Source organism: Xyrauchen texanus, chromosome 1, assembly GCF_025860055.1.
Source record: "Xyrauchen texanus isolate HMW12.3.18 chromosome 1, RBS_HiC_50CHRs, whole genome shotgun sequence".
Taxonomy (NCBI): domain Eukaryota; kingdom Metazoa; phylum Chordata; class Actinopteri; order Cypriniformes; family Catostomidae; genus Xyrauchen; species Xyrauchen texanus.
In genome coordinates, this window is record NC_068276.1 from 39,208,093 (window position 1) to 39,219,632 (window position 11,540).

Consider the following 11,540-nt stretch of genomic DNA (forward strand, 5'->3'; position numbering starts at 1 on the left):
TTAGAATTAATAACAGTTAGAAAAAGCTGCCATAGAGCCAAAAATTTTACAACTTAAAGTTAACATACTTTCCGCTAAGAGATATTGAAAGAGTCTGAAACAAGTTATTTAGCCTTCTGAACTAGGATTCAGAAAGAAATTATAAGTGTGATTTCTCACAAGTGAGAAAATAAGCACAATAGCCTAAATGTGGTTCATTTGTTTTCTTAACTGCTGAGTTAGAACTAAATAAGAATAAGCAAAGGCTAAACCTATAAAATGAGAATAACATCTTGACCTGTTTGAAAATAAGAGTACACTGGACATATTGTACATTTTTGTATTTTGGAAATGTATGTTTGACGTGTCTGTGTATGTATGTTTAATCAGTCAAATAAATAGCTGTGAATTTACATCTGAATAACCTTAAAGAGCCCTAACACTTTTCTGTTCAGTTTACACGCCTGTGAGAGCACATCTCCTGTGTTGCTATGGTGGAGTCTATGCAAAACAATGGTTACTGTTCAGGATGGAGGCCAACAACAGAAAGGCATGGAACTGAATCTCCAAATGTGACCATTGATCAGATGATGGACAATCTGAATGAATGTTTGTGCAAAAGGCTGGGAATAAGGAAGTGCCATGATGACATCTACCAGAAATACCGCATCAAGCACACAGAGATTAGGTTATGGGCCTTGCCTGATATTAAAAGGCTTATGGAAAGATAGCATTTAAAGACAAACACCAAGAAAGATGGATGGCCTGTGATTTTACTGAGACAAATTCAACACCATCTGCAGAAGTGTTATAGATTGTAGATTGCAGAGTGAGATCAAAGCAGAGAAGGCAAAAGTTTGAGCAGTTGCTGAACAATTGCAGATTGAAAAGAAGGCAAAAGAAGGACTGGTACATGAGAATGACAAGTTGTTAATTCTGTTTTCCAAACAACTGGAATCAAAATACCTCTACCAAAGCATCTAGCAGCAAAGCAAAGAAGTCTACCCATTGAAAAAGCTTAGAGGCACTGGGGATCAACAGCAGCATTATCTGCTTAGAGAGATGCCAGGAAACAATGGTGAAACCAGTGCTTCAGACAGCCCAGACAACAGTGATGCTGAACTACCTGTCTGTAAGCATACTAAAATCACAAAGGTTAGACTCCTGTCATTGTCAAAAACAAAAGGACTGAAGTTGAGGTTGACAAAGAGGAAGTGTATGAGAAAAATGGTGAAAGACAAACTCACACTGTGACAAAAGTGGTCAAGAAATGTGTCCCATATAGAACATACCAGCCAGCTACACCAGAGCAAGTTGACAAGAGGTTAAAAGAATTACCAGATGTGTATAAACAGCCATGCAAGGTTTGGCGAGTTCTTCAGCATTTGCAGAAAATATACACACTACACCCATTAGATGGGACAATGATTCTTAATGTCAACTTAAGAGACATTGACCAAAGAAGACTAACAGAAAATGTTGAAACCAGGATAGGTGAGTCTCAAGAAAATATTGAGGTGGGATGGGAAGCTAATTGGGCAAAAATCACCTAATGTATGAAGAAGACAGATTAAAGTGTTGCCGAGTATGAGGAACGCTTCAGACAGACTTGGCTGGAACATGTTGGTTTGAATGAAAATGTAGATCTTGACAGATATATTAGTATGCCTCTTAAAACTGCATTTGTAAATGGACTGAAACTTGAAATCTCTGGAGCTGTTAAAATCTGCTATGATGACGGGGATAGTGTTGGAACAGCTTTCATTCAGATTGTTGAATGTTCAGCAAAGATTGAAAGAGCACAGGATACCAAACTCAGAGCTCTGAAGATCATGGACACTGAGCATGAAAAGAAGGAACATCAGAGATGCTCTAAAGCAAAGTCCCAACATGGCAGTTGCAGGTATTGCGGCGAGCAGGACACACTTGATTAGGATGACCTGGATAAGAGGTTTCAATGGCTGACAGCAGAACAATTAAAAAGGTGATGCCCAGGTAGATGATGCTGCTAAACAAGCTGTAAAGGAGAGGGGTAAAAATAAAGCAGCATTAAGAAAACTTGAACAAGATCAATGTTGAACACAGAAATGAGTGAACAGACACAAAATGAAGCATCCAAAGAGCAAATGTTGTCATTAACAGAAGATGCAGCAAATCCACATGATAACAATCGATGCAGCAAGGATAACCTAAATGACACTGGACTAAGCCCTTCAACAAATGTCACAGGCCAGCCCATATCTTCACTTGGAACCACAGACTTCCACAAAGCAGGTGTTCATCTAACATCTGACAGCCTGGTCCACAATTGTGAATCATTCAGTCTGGCAGTACAGGGTGCAGAGAAGCACGTTTGGAATATATGTGAGCCACCTTCAGAGAGGGGTCATAGTATAGTGCCCGAACAGTGTGTAATCCTTCAAAAACCATTAGAATCCAAATGGGAAGTTCCACTTTAGGTTCTTTTGGTAACTGATGCAGTAATTAAGGTACAGGAAACAGATGAGTTGATATACGTCAGCCATTGTGAGTTAACTAATCTGCCTAGAGATGAGGGATAGATAGCAGTAGTGTTTATCAGAGTCCAGATATGAGAGGACTAGAGTTTTTAGGCTCTAGCTTGTCACCTGAGGATGAGGAGGTAGAAGAAACCAACACAGTTACACACTCTAATGCCCTGGCAAAATTAGGGACAGTTTTGAGGGAAAGACATTTTTGAGGGCAGTTGTTTTGGATAAATCTATTTTCTTTGGGAAGATACATTTCCCCCTTTCTCTTGTGTGTCATTGCAAGCATCCCAGTGTTCCAGAGGATGCTCATGAAAATCTTAAATCTACACTGACATCTATGGACCATAACCGCACCCGCCAATTACACATTATCATAACTTGAAAAGAACATTTCCTGAAGGACTCAACCTGCATACTACAGCAGAATGCAACATCAACAGAACACAAACATGTACACCAATTCCACATGATCACAACATCAAAACAAAAATTTCCAGAGGACCCAAGCATTCTTTCAATGGAATACAACAATTGTTCTTGAACTTTTATTCAGAAATCTTAAGTAAAGACACCTTTGTACAGCATGCTGTATACATTATTTGTGAAATATTTATTTTTATTTTATGCAGAGGTGTATAGTAATGAAGTACAAATACTTAGTTACTGTACTTAATTACAGTTTTAAAATGGTCTACTTTATTGTGTATAAAAATTTATTTCGAAAATTGATACTTTTACAGAAAACAGCAAAATAATAGCAACTGTATGTGTTAAAATGCATGCTGATTTGTTAAAAGAATCAAAAGAGTCGAATCTTTCATTCGTTTTACGAATCCCGAATCTGAATCAAAATCACAAGTGAAGTGTGCGCCAGATTGCATGTTCTGTCATCTGAAGACAAGAAACTGATCGTGTAAGTTATTTATTTATTTTTGACTAATTATTTTGATATGTTTAGGCTTAAACATTATGAAAGCTGTGAAATAATGAAGACTTTCCAGGAGACCTGTTCATATAAAAGTCAATAATATGCGATTACATGGTATGATGTGAATTAATAATTACCAGAGCTCATGAAAATGTCCATAAATTGTTATTTTGATATTTTACAAAGATGTGAATGAAATTTGCCTAAGCAAAACTAGTTTTCTGGTGGTTGCTAAAGTGTTATATTTGCTTTGTAGCATATTTTTGCTACAGTATGTGGTAACTAGCGTGTAACAGTCTTGGCCTTTCACAGCATTTTTTTTTTTTATATATATATAATGATACTTCCTGACACTAGGGGGATTATTACTCTGTTGAATCCAGTATATAATCAAGGGAGTAATAGAAGAAGTGAAATGTGTTTGGTGCTAACAGCATGGTGCATGGTGTTTGCATGCCACTCTTAGAGTCCAGATTGGGAATTGTGGTGATTTATGCTCAATCAATAAGGACTCTTTTTTTGTTTTTACTAATACCAAAGAGGGTGTTTCTCAAAAGAAGAGTTATTTAAACAAGGGACCCTTTGAAGACATACTACCTTGTGACCTTCAGTTACCTCTATTTTGAACTAATCCAGATAAGACATTTTTTTACTCATTTCAATGAGCTATGATTATTTTCTCTGGTATATTTGAAACTTCCATCTCATCTGTTTTTTATTTGGCCATTCATTGACTCTGGTTATTGTATATATTTATGGTGTTTTGAAATTCACCTCATGAATTTATGTAAAAAAAATAAATTCTGAATTATACATACCTCTTACATATATCTTTTGTCCAACTGATTTTTTTGGTTTGTAAGCCTTTCAGTTTCATATTACCCAGTGGTTCCCTCCCTAATATAGATTTTGTGGCTTGTGGTCTGGTTATAAAAACTAGGAACTGTTACAAATTGGTACCCAATCAGGGACCTGACTAATTTAATTTATTCACTGACATTTTACTGTGTTATGAGTCGTTATTCAGTATGACAAGCCATAAAGCTCTGGTTGAGGATGGGGCTGTACCTAGCTTGGATTTTATATTGAATCCCTTCATTGCTCACAGAAAACCAAACAGGGAAATGATCAATACATTCAGTGATTTGTACGTAGATTCTGAGGAAGATGAGGAAGAGTACACAGGTGAGAGTCTGCCTAATTTTACTTTACCACTGCCTCCCCTACCTGAAGATGAAGGGGAACTATGCCAGCCCATTCTATCTGTTATACATAAAGATGCACAGCTGGTTGAAAGAATATCACTTGAAGGCCGGTTTGAGGACTGCTATCAGAAGGTGAGTGAATGTGTTTCTCATGAAGACATGTATAGGTGAAACTCGAAAAATTAGAATATCGTGCAAAAGTTCATTAATTTCAGTAATTCAACTTAAAAGGTGAAACTAATATATTATATAGACTCATTACAAGCAAAGTAAGATATTTCAAGCCTTTATTTGATATAATTTTGATGATTATGGCTTACAGCTTATGAAAACCCCAAATTCAGAATCTCAGAAAATTAGAATATTGTGAAAAGGTTCAGTATTGTAGGCTCAAAGTGTCACACTCTAACCAGCTAATTAATCCAAAACACCTGCAAAGGGTTCCTGAGCCTTTAAATGGTCTCTCAGTCTGGTTCAGTTGAATTCACAATCATGGGGAAGACTGCTGACCCGACAGTTGTGCAGAAAACCATCATTGACACCCTCCACAAGGAGGGAAAGCCTCAAAAGGTAATTGCAAAAGAAGTTGGATGTTCTCAAAGTGCTGTATCAAAGCACATTAATAGAAAGTTAAGCAGAAGGGGGAAAAGTGTGGAAGAAAAAGGTGCACAAGCAGCAGGGATGACCGTAGCCTGGAGAGGATTGTCAGGAAAAGGCCATTCAAATGTGTGGGGGAGCTTCACAAGGAGTGGACTGAGGCTTCAAATGTCGTATTCCTCTTGTCAAGCCGCTCCTGAAAAACAAACAACGTTAGAAGCGTCTTACCTGGGCTAAAGAAAAAAAGAACTGGTTTGTTGCTCAGTGGTCCAAAGTCCTCTTTTCTGATGCGAGCAAATTTAGCATCTCATTTGGAAACCAAGGTCCCAGAGTCTGGAGGAAGAATGGAGAGGCACACAATCCAAGATGCTTGAAGTCCAGTGTGAAGTTTCCACAGTTTGTGTTGGTTTGGGGAGCCATGTCATCGGCTGGTGTTGGTCCACTGTGCTTTATTAAGTCCAGAGTCAACGCAGCCATCTACCGGGACATTTTAGAGCACTTCATGCTTCATTCAGCAGACAAGCTTTATGGAGATGCTGACTTCATTTTCCAGCAGGACTTGGCACCTGCCCACACTGCCAAAAGTACCAAAACCTGGTTCAATGACCATGGTATTACTGTGCTTGACTGGCCAGCAAACTCGCCTGACCTGAACCCCATAGAGAATCTATGGGGCATTGCCAAGAGAAAGATGAGACATGAGACCAAACAATGCAGAAGAGCTGAAGGCCGCTATTGAAGCATCTTGGTCTTCCATAACACCTCAGCAGTGCCACAGGCTGATAGCATCCATGCCACGCCGCATTGAGGCAGTAATTAATGCAAAAGGGGCCCAAACCAAGTACTGAGTACATATGCATGATTATACTTTTCAGAGGGCTGACATTTCTGTATTTAAAATCCTTTTTTTTTTTATTGATTTCATGTAATATTCTAATTTTCTGAAATTCTGAATTTGGGGTTTTCATAAGCTGTAAGCCATAATCATAAAAATTATATCAAATAAAGGCTTGAAATATCTTACTTTGCTTGTAATGAGTCTATATAATATTAGTTTCACCTTTTTAAGTTGAATTAATGAACTTTTGCACGATATTCTAATTTTTCGAGTTTCACCTGTAAAGTCACTGAAAAGAGATTGCCTTATTTGGTTGAACATGTATGTGACAGAGTTATGAAAACTTTTGAACTCGCAATACAAGATTTAGGAAGATCAATGGTAGACTGTTTAAAAAGAAGAGACATCCAAATTTACCATGTATATCAAATGTACAGGTGAAACTCGTAAAATTAGAATATCGTGCAAAAGTTCATTAATTTCAGAATTCAACTTAAAAGGTGAAACTAATATATTATATAGACTCATTACAAGCAAAGTAAGATATTTCAAGCCTTTATTTGATATAATTTTTATGATTATGGCTTACAGCTTATGAAAACCCCAAATTCAGAATCTCAGGAAATTAGAATATTACATGAAATCAATAAAAAAAAGGATTTTAAATACAGAAATGTCGGCCCTCTGAAAAGTATAATCATGCATATGTACTCAGTACTTGGTTTGGGCCCCTTTTGCATTAATTAATGCCTCAATGCGGTGTGGCATGGATGCTATCAGCCTGTGGCACTGCTGAGGTGTTACGGAAGACCAAGATGCTTCAATAGCGGCCTTCAGCTCTTCTGCATTGTTTGGTCTCATGTCTCTCATCTTCCTCTTGGCAATGCCCCATAGATTCTCTATGGGGTTCAGGTCAGGCGAGTTTGCTGGCCAATCAAGTACAGTAAAACCATGGTCATTGAACCAGGTTTTGGTACTTTTGGCAGTGTGGGCAGGTGCCAAGTCCTGCTGGAAAATGAAGTCAGCATCTCCATAAAGCTTGTCTGCTGAAGGAAGCATGAAGTGCTCTAAAATGTCCCGGTAGACGGCTGCGTTGACTCTGGACTTAATAAAGCACAGTGGACCAACACCAGCCGATGGCATGGCTCCCCAAACCAACACAGACTGTGGAAATTTCACACTGGACTTCAAGCATCTTGGATTGTGTGCCTCTCCATTCTTCCTCCAGACTCTGGGACCTTGGTTTCCAAATGAGATGCTAAATTTGCTCTCATCAGAAAAGAGGACTTTGGACCACTGAGCAACAGACCAGTTCTTTTTTTCTTTAGCCCAGGTAAGACGTTTGACATTTGAAGCCCATGTCCAGGACCCATCTGTGTGTGGTGGCTCTTGATGCAGTAACTCCAGCCTCAGTCCACTCATTGTGAAGCTCCCCCACACATTTGAATGGCCTTTTCCTGACAATCCTCTCCAGGCTACGGTCATCCCTGCTGCTTGTGCACCTTTTTCTTCCACACTTTTCCCCCTTCCGCTTAACTTTCTATTAATGTGCTTTGATACAGCACTTTGAGAACATCCAACTTCTTTTGCAATTACCTTTTGAGGCTTTCCCTCCTTGTGGAGGGTGTCAATGATGGTTTTCTGCACAACTGTCGGGTCAGCAGTCTTCCCCATGATTGTGAATTCAACTGAACCAGACTGAGAGACCATTTAAAGGCTCAGGAACCCTTTGCAGGTGTTTTGGATTAATTAGCTGGTTAGAGTGTGACACTTTGAGCCTACAATACTGAACCTTTTCACAATATTCTAATTTTCTGAGATTCTGAATTTGGGGTTTTCATAAGCTGTAAGCCATAATCATCAAAATTATATCAAATAAAGGCTTGAAATATCTTACTTTGCTTGTAATGAGTCTATATAATATATTAGTTTCACCTTTTAAGTTGAATTACTGAAATTAATGAACTTTTGCACGATATTCTAATTTTTTGAGTTTCACCTGTATATCTCTTACAACAACAATGTCTAATCACAACCAACCACATTTAAATTAAGCCTCATCCACTCAAGTAAATGAAATCAAACTGATTATGTGCAGCCCACCAGTCACATAACTGTAGCTGATTCTTCAATACAATACAATCCTCCTGTAAAAATGGACTTTCCTGATTTTAGCAACATTCAAGATGAAGAGTCAGTGGTGTTCCTTGAAAGATGTGAAGCGTATTTTGCTGTTCGTCCTCTTTCTGACCATGAGATACTGGCTGCTTTAACCACTGTTTTGAAAGGAACAGCTAAAGATTGGTGGTTGGCTGAAAGAAGGATGGTCAGAAATTGGAAGCAGTTTAAGGACATTTTCTTGCTTTCATTTCTGAGTGAAGATTATGAAGAAGTGGCTGCAAGAAAATTATTAGTAAGGAAATGGAGTTAAGGAAACTATCAGAGACTTTGCCTTTCATTACCGTGCTTTGTGCATTTCAGATGACTGAAAGAGGTACAAGCTATACTACGGAATTGTAATGCACTGGCGAGTCTGATGAGAGACTGTGAAAGATATGGGTGAATTGGCACACAGATAGAATGAGATTTTGATGAGTCAAAAAGATATTGGAGTCATTTGAATGTGGAAGAACAATGAAAGAATCCACAAGCCTCTCGTGAACCTCAACAAAAACCTCCCATAGCAAATAACAGAATCATGCACGCCACTCAAAATTCAGCATGACCAGACATTAAAACAGTTGTTATTCATATTGTTATTCGAGAGAGGTATTTCACTGCCATGGTGGATACAGGAAGCACATTTTCCCTTATCCATGAATCCTGTTGGAGACAGTTGTGTAAAACAGAACCTTACAAGCAGTGTCAAGTACAGTCTTTCATGTTGGCCAATGGACAGAAGCAGACAGCTCTGGGAAAGGTAAAATGGCAAGGTGAAATTCAAGGATACCAGTAGATTTGACAATGTTCATTTTGAGAGATATTAATTTGACTGTGCCAATTATTTTAGGCATGGATTTTCTACTTATGACAGGAATTGTGTTGGACTTCCAAATAGCTCAGAACACCTTGCCTTCTGCTATAGAAACTAGAAAAGATTTTTCTTTTCCTTTTCTGAGCAAAGATGTCTGCGCTACTGTGCATTTTTATCTTGCTGTACCCACTCTTTCCGTTACAGCTGACACCTTTCAGATTATGCAGCAACATATTCAAAAAGCTGACACTCAACCAAAGATCAAAATGAAGCTCTAAAATGTTTTGTTAAACTGGCCTACCGTTTCTACACAAGACATTGGTCATAGCAACCTGGTAAAACATTGCATCATTACCATGAAAAAAAGAGCCTATAAAGTTTCTAGAGATAAGCAGCAGTTTATTGAAACTGAAAACAAAGAGTTGTTAGATCATACGTCCTTCAGTATCTCCTTGGGCTTCTCCTGTGGTAATAGTTTCCAAAAAAGATGGTGGCTCTGATGGTGGACTGAATATGAAGACACACTTTGATGCATACTCCATGCCACAAATTCCTGATATTTTAGAGTCATTACACTGAGCTGCTTTATTTACCACCCTAGATCTTAAAAGTGGTTATTGGCAAATGGAGATGGAAGCAGATAGTATACATAAAACCGCATTTGTGATGTCCTCAGGGCTATTTGAATTCTTACGTCTCCCTTCTGGATTAGAAAACTCTGCTGTTTCATTCCAAAGACTGATGGAACACATACTCAGAGATTTAAGAGGAAAAGCACCAGTGCTAACTCCTCCAGATTTCAATAAGCCATTCAAAGTGCAGACTGATGCTAGTGTTATTGGTTTGGGAGCTGTACTAACACAGGGAATAGAAGGAGAGGAACATGTGGTAGCTTACGCTTCTATGCTGCTAAGAGGAGCAGAAAGAGCTTATTCTGTTTTGGAAAAGGAGTGTTTGGCTGTTGTGTGGGCTGTTGAAAATGGAGACAATATTTGGAAGTGATAACTTTTGAAGTGGTCACTGATCATAAGACAGTCACATGGGTTTTTCAACATCCTAAACCAAACTCTCTTCTCACCTGGTGGACTATACATCTACAAGGTTTTCAATTCACAGTTAAGTATAGAAAAGTTTGTGTATTGTCTTACCAAATGTGTTGTTCCGAAACCTAGAACACACGGTCTCGTCAGAGATGCTGGGTGTAGTCAAAGCTACCAAGTCCACTGCTTTCCCAGCCGACTTACCTATAGACCTTGATAAAATAGCTACAGCACAACAAAATGAACTGGAAAACCAGGAGCTGTGTAAGAAGGTAGATTCCCAAACCACTCAGGATCTTGCAAGATTGTATTATGTCATGCAGAATGGAGTACTAATTCGTAGCGTACTTGATGGAAATAAGGGGCAAAAACTACAGCTTGTAATCCCGGTGGGTTTTCATAAAGAGTTCTTGCAGTATGGACACGATAATCCTTTAAGTGCACATCTAGGAAGATTGAAAACACTTCGACTTCTGGACATGGCCTATTAGTCTACTGTGTGAGCTGATGTGTGGAAGTATTGTAAAGATTGTCAAAAGTATAAGCCAGTGTTAACCAAGTTATCTGGATATCTACAATCCACACCAGTAGTTGAACCTCTGCACATGCTTGGAATTGATCTGATGGGTCCATTTCCTAAGAGTGTCAAACAAAATGAACATCTCTTAGTTATTGTTGACTACTGTTCCAAGTGGGTGGAGTTATTTCCTTTGAGAGTGGCGAAAACTCCCCAAATAGCCAGGATCCTAGTAGAGGAAATCTTTACTCGATGGGGCACCTCTGCCTATGTAGTGTCAAATCGTGGGGCTCAGTTCACCTCACAACTACTTTCCGTAGTCTGCAAACAGTGGGGAGTATTAAAAAAGTTGACTACAGCTTACCATCCCCAAACGAATATGACGGGACGAATCAATTGTAACCTAAAGACAATGATTGCTTCTTACATGGGAGATCAGCATTGCCAATGGGATCGATGGTGGCCAGAATTCAGTTTGCAATTAATAACACTTTCCATGAAAGCACAGGTTTCACACCAGCTCTTGGACGGAAACTGAAGGGACCTTTGGAGAGAGCATTGCAGAAACCTCCTACTCCTAGTAATCCTGCCTTAATGTGCTTTTTGTAGCTTAAAATATCTGGCCACCATTCACTTGCATTGAATTGACCTATAAAGCTGCAATATTATTCTTAAAATCTTTGTGTGTTCTGCAGAAGAAAGAAAGTCAAACATATTTGGGATGGCATGAGGGTGTGTACATGATGAGCACCAACAATCAAATAAGTTGCAATCAAAAAAATGGGTTTAATGAAATGTTTCATAATTTATGCAATTTACAATTACTTTTGATACTTAAGTAAATTTAATATCAGTTACTTTAATACTTTTACTTAAGTAATTTTCTCCTGAGCTACTTTTAACTTTTACTTGAGTGTTTCCATGAAGGTTACTTAAGATTTACTCAAGTATG

The 11,540-nt window shown here is 38.5% G+C and overlaps 1 pseudogene; it reads left to right on the forward strand.

Moving 5' to 3' along the window:
* Nucleotides 1–470: 470 nt before the first annotated feature.
* On the forward strand, nucleotides 471–10,562 carry LOC127645413 (uncharacterized; annotated as a pseudogene).
* Nucleotides 10,563–11,540: the final 978 nt, after the last annotated feature.